General features: G+C 31.1%; 1 long non-coding RNA gene across 1 annotated transcript; it reads left to right on the top strand.

Annotated features, from left to right (window-relative positions):
• Positions 1-2,640, top strand: LOC148599798 (uncharacterized). Its single transcript, XR_015917977.1, has 4 exons — positions 1-241; positions 1,358-1,424; positions 2,114-2,187; positions 2,494-2,640. It is a non-coding gene; the product is annotated as an uncharacterized LOC148599798 (long non-coding RNA).
• Positions 2,641-6,000: the final 3,360 nt, after the last annotated feature.

Raw genomic sequence — 6,000 nt, 5'->3', positions numbered from 1 at the left:
AATACTAGGAGTGTGAAATGTGATGCACGATAGAACGTTTCCATGTGTTGTTACCTTTTGGTCCGTGGTCAAATCATAACTTGTCACATTACACCATAATTCGTTTCTTTCCCCTGTATTTCCAAACTCATTGAGAAACTCTTCGCATGAGAATAAGCACGCGAGAATAAGGATTTTCACTGCTTTCAAAATCTTGGATGCAATTAATATTTTAAACTCGTTCTTTCCAAAATAGAAACAGGTTAGTATCATTCATTCCCGAGTTTACTAAACGGAAATAAACGCGAGTTGAAGGATCACTCAGTCATAACCATTTTACTGCTACAAGTGGGGCTGCATTACTGGACAACAACAGCACGTTTCACTTCCAGATAACGTTTACTAAAACCATGTAAACATGATGGCTTTTTAAAGGGTATGGTCTGGATTAGACCCCCCCCTTTTTTGTTGGATTTTTTTTTTCAATATTTTGCCATTTTTTGGGCAAATGTGGCAGAGTCAAACTTTATAGTTTGCATATTTTAAGCAATGATTTTATTTATGTACTGCAATGGTAATTCTTCTACAATTGATGGAATAAATATCGAGTGAAAAATGTGACTAAAACAGTATAAGCAATGACCAGTTTTGAATGCTGGAATAATACATTTTGTATATGTTCCATAAGTTTATCTGTGCACGCAGTAAGACAAACTAGATAGAGGTAGGTACTGTCTCACATAAGGTACAGTACAAATGTGTTTTTTTTTTGTTAAAATGTAGATATGGATAGTTATGGGTACAAATGTAACATGTTTATGTTGTTAATCTTCTGTTTTAACAATTCAGAAAGGCTTTAAATTTGAAATTAACAATATAGATATGATCATTTGAAACCATAATAGATTCAGTGCTTTTAGACCCAAATGTAGTACAGAGTTTTGATTTTAGCATTTTAAATATAAAAATACTAGTTTAGTTTTTCAACCTGTCCATCACACACTGAAGATTGGATGCAAGTTTTCATTAGTGGGAATTGGGGTGTAAGATTTCTTGTGTTTGAAGAGAAATTGTGTTACGATTTGAAAATTGTATATATATGGCATATAAGTTGTACTGATTTCATTTTTTCTTCTCATAGAATTTCATCAGTGGACTTAGTACTGTCATATTTTAAAAAATTGGAAATTTTTTTTGGCACCACTTTTTGCTCTTATTTCTGAACATTGATTAAAAAAAATTGGTGACAGAATTTTGGAAGCCAGTGCAGCCCCTGTTTCAGTTACATGTTTATAACTCCATTTGACTGTCTATATACAGAATCTGAAAGTTATCTAATTTCGAATTAATGCATAATAAGTATAATTTTGTTTTGAAGGTGCTCTATGTTGCTCAAGAGAGATTAGAGGATGCATGAAAGGATTCTTAGTAATGACTCGTAAAAGGTGAGTGACATATAAAGAACTTAATTAAATTAAGAAAATTAAGTATTAAACCAACTATGTCTGAGGCAAGATAAACAAGCTCTAGCTAGATGTTAAGTTCTGGAAAAAATCACTATTACTTGCTATCAGGAGATATCTCTTTTTGTATACAGATGCTTTTGTTATATGATTAAGCCAAAAACAGATATCTTTATTGTGTGAATATTCAATTGCAAATAGAGTTTGTCAAGTCCTATTCTAAAATTATAGTTGAACTGGACCATTATTTTTTAAGCTCTTATCTTTGCACCACTAACATACCTTGTGTTTCAAAGGTAATCAAGGGAACCAATGTAATAGCGGCAACCAAAGGAATGTAAATCAGAGACAAAGAACAGACATGGAAAACAGACATACACAACAAAGAACATAAAGTAACTAAAATCATACACACAAAGTAACAAAAGCAAATGAGCAACTCAGATTACACTAAACTTGTTACATTTTTTGAAAGTTCAACGACAACTTTCTCCACAATCTCTTAATTAATTTTGATTAAACTTACCCCCAGCATGTTGGACTTAACATTGAGTGTTACTTATGTGCATTACAAGATAACTGCTTTAAGGATGCTTGCAATGAAAATTAATTCAACTAAATTCAAAGGTACCATATGTATTATCATGCAGATTTGTTTTTCACCATTTCAGGGACCAGCCACCTGCTTGCCTCTATGGTGAATGACTAATTCAGTATATGCAAACTTGATAGCTTATCATATCAGGTATACACTGTTCTCCAGAATTTTTGTACTCCTGCTTTTTGAGACGGGACATATTATGGCATACTGGTGTCCGTCCATCTGTTCTTCATACTTTGCACAATAAATTAAAAGTGCTGCCACGAACTTATATAGAAAGCACTTTATCTGTGTGTCTGTTTGTCTGCATTTATTTCAGCTGTTGATATTAGAAATGAACATATATCAAGTAAGAAAAAATAAGATCACTTTGATTACAAATAAAATGGTATTGTAAAATATTTTATATATTTTGTTTGCATAAAGATTTTTACTTGTTTTATTCTACAGAGACAAGAAATGAAGCATGTTTCATGGGTTGAAGCTGACCAAGAAGAAAAAGAAGTGCCAAAAAGCTGATTATGGACCTGAATTAGGACTTCCATTAGAATTTTTATAATTTATTTAAATACTAAGATAAAAGTACTGCTCATACAGCATTCTAAGTTTATATTCTTATACAGCATATTTATAGTCAGAGTGTCTTTGAATATTTTTTTCTATTTTGTTGTTTTACATTTGTGGTTGATAAGTGAATTTTCATAGTGATTTCATTTCAAAGCTATAAAAGATTAAAAACTTCAAAAACATCCCAAAACAATACAAAAAACCTCTCTCTTTTAGTCATTCAGCTTTTTTATTTATACTGCACAGAAGAAAAATGCACTAAGTGAATATGTAAGGCATACACTCTCTATGACTATCATTGTATTTTAACACAAGATATCCCATGGGAGAAAAAAAATCCCATGGGAGAAATTAAAATCCCATGGGAGAAAAAAAATCCCATGGGACACCAAAAAATCCCATGAATTTTAAATTGTAACTACAAATTTATTTTAGTAAATATTGTAAAACCAAATGCATTTTATTAAATCCCATGCAAATCTGCATCCAATGATTACTCACATGACATGGTAGGTTGAAGAAAAAGCGGCGCAAGATTTGCAATTCAGTGTTTTGCAAATTTAAATTGTCTTGTGTTTGAAGCGAAAACAATAAGCGGCAAATAATAGCGTGGAACAGGGAGTTTAGTCCCCGCCTGGAACCTATTTCTTTACATACATCATCGGGAAATCATGGTATTTCAGCTCTTCAATTGTGAGATAATAGGGAACATTTCAAAATATCCATAGAAACAAGATGGCGGATAAACAATACATTCAATGCAAAATTCTCGTAGGAAAAATATATTTTGAATTTTTTCAATCTCGGAGGTAAGAACGAAAAACAATTGTAAGGGAATCGTAGTACAGAACGACATGAATAAAATGGCAAGTTTTTGAAAGGAACCGTCGAGTAATTACAAAAATAAACGCAAAAAACCGCAAACAATCTGAGGTGACTTGGACTATAAACATCGAATGGTTCATCATGGGTCTAAGAATAAAGCAGTTGTAGTCAACTATCGACATTTTGAATATAATATAATGAATGATTGATTTTTTTTTCGGATAAATGCATAGCAATAAACAGGTTCGAGGTCAACTATTTTTAATCGGATCGTTGTTAATACAAACCAAATTAAATTCGAAGTAAAAGTTGTTTATTGGGTTTGTTTATTGGCATAAATAACAAAGAATCAAATTTGACTTATTAGAAATACCAATTAAATGGACCTAACTATTTGCATTTAAACCTAAGTGGGTTATGCCAATGGGACTATTTTACTGTGGTAGTGTAAAATAATTGCAGATGCTAACAGGTTTTACAAATCTAAAGACACTAGCGACTGGTATATCAATTCTGATTTTTGATCTAAATTGATAAAAATAATTTTTTAATACTTTAAGTTCAATTGAATTTCTAATATTTAAAACATTTTTAATATCAGAAAATCATTTTGTAAATACAAAAAAAAATGTGACTGATTTTGCAATATTGCAAAATGATTTGTTAATATTAGAAATTCATTTTTTTCATATTACAAATTCAATTTTTGATACTGCAAAATGTGTGATATGTTATAATATTAGTACATCAGAATTTGTTATATTAGAAAAAATATTTTTTTAAATTACAAAATGAATTTCTATAAGCAAAAAATATTTTTTTTAAATTACAAAATAAATTTCTATAAGCAAAAAATATTTTCTTTTTTTAAAAGAATGATTTTGAAATGTTTAAAAATTATAATTTCTAATACTACAAAATATTGCTTTTTGTCTACTTTGGCGTGCCATACAAATAACTAATATTAGAGTTCATGGACAAATGAAAAAAATTACAACGTTAACATACAATTAATATACAAATAAAAACAGCTTAATTTTATCATACAAAACTATTCCTCTCATGTGTTAAAAGTAACCAAACAAACCTAACGAAGGAAAAAAATCACACTCGATGGTTACTTCATGAATTAAATCAAAGTATCCATGTACTCAATCAATTTAAATCAATAGTTGCAAATTTTATATTATGCGTCTAAAAATATTAAATAGACTACTTGATTAGTTAGACTGTTACAGTGAACGACTGATTGCATAGAAATAAACAGGTACTGATAAGAGATTAGAGGTTTAATTAATTTTGATTGGATCGTTGTAAATACAAATGTACAATCCTAATTCATGAACTTATTAAATTCGAAGTAAAAGTTGTTTATTGGGTTTGTTTATTGGCATAAATAACAAAGAATTAAATTTGACTTATTAGAACTACCAATTAAATGGACCTAACTATTTGCATTTAAATCTAAATGGGTTATGCCAATGGGACTATTTTACTGTGGTAGTGTAAGATAATTGCAGATGCCATCAGGCTTTACATATATAAAGGCTCTGGCGACTGCTATGTCAATTCTGATCTTCGATCTAAATTGATGAAAACACAGTAATAAATATCCTAAAAAATAACCAGACTTTATTTAAGAGTAGTCATATTAATAGTCACCTAATCCAAGCTCTTACTAATTAAGAATCCTCTGTTCTTAATAAAACTTTGATCTCATTATTTAACTATTATTTTTTACCTGTATAACATGAGATTTTAAAAAGTAGTATAAATGGGACTGAACCGATACATGTACAAGGTATGACAACTGGCAAGTGCCCCCTATAGTTGCCCAACATTAAGTTCCCATCATCGAAAGTATCATCAATGTTATAGTTTTTGTGACTGTAGAGATTATCAAGTGAATTTGAAAAAAAGTTTGGGGCAAACCCGAAAATGGAAATGGATTGGTCATACTTTAAGGAAGAACAATAAAAACACTACAAAGCAAGCTTTAGATTGGAATCCCCAAGGGCAAAGAAAAAGAGGAAGACCAAAGAACACCTGGAGGAGGGGTTTGAACTCTGAACTGAAGAGAGTAGGACTAACGTCGAAGAATTGTAACACCATCGCCCAAAACCGAAGCGAATGGAGAGAAACTGTAGTCGCCCTATGTCCACCCATGGACGAAATGGAATAAATCAATCAATCAGTCTGTTATTTTCTTATTATGGCCCAAATCTTGTACCGTAACGAATGAATAATATTTTTTTTTCAGAAAAGGATACGTCTAATTCCGGGACCCCTCCTTTTGGATCCGTCGATGGACTGCATGAATCATACTCTAACGCATTGACGGTACATTGTATATGTTTGAAACTCACATGTCTATTTGTACATTAACAAGTGTGGACACAGACTGGTATTGGAGGAGGGGCAAGTATGACTGTCATTGCCTGAAGAGTGAATTCGTTTTGTTTCGAATGAGTTTGCATTGGCTAGAAAACTAATTGTTGTGGTATTTAACAGCAGTTAATGCCTGGGTAGCTTAGGCACTTTAAAACTTCTTTCGAAGGGGGTACC

This window comes from Perna viridis, chromosome 13 (assembly GCF_037379345.1).
Source record: "Perna viridis isolate PV_CMFRI_1.1 ecotype Kerala chromosome 13, ASM3737934v1, whole genome shotgun sequence".
NCBI lineage: Eukaryota > Metazoa > Mollusca > Bivalvia > Mytilida > Mytilidae > Perna > Perna viridis.
Note: the sequence above shows the minus strand (reverse complement) of the source record. Positions and strands in the feature narration are given on the sequence as shown.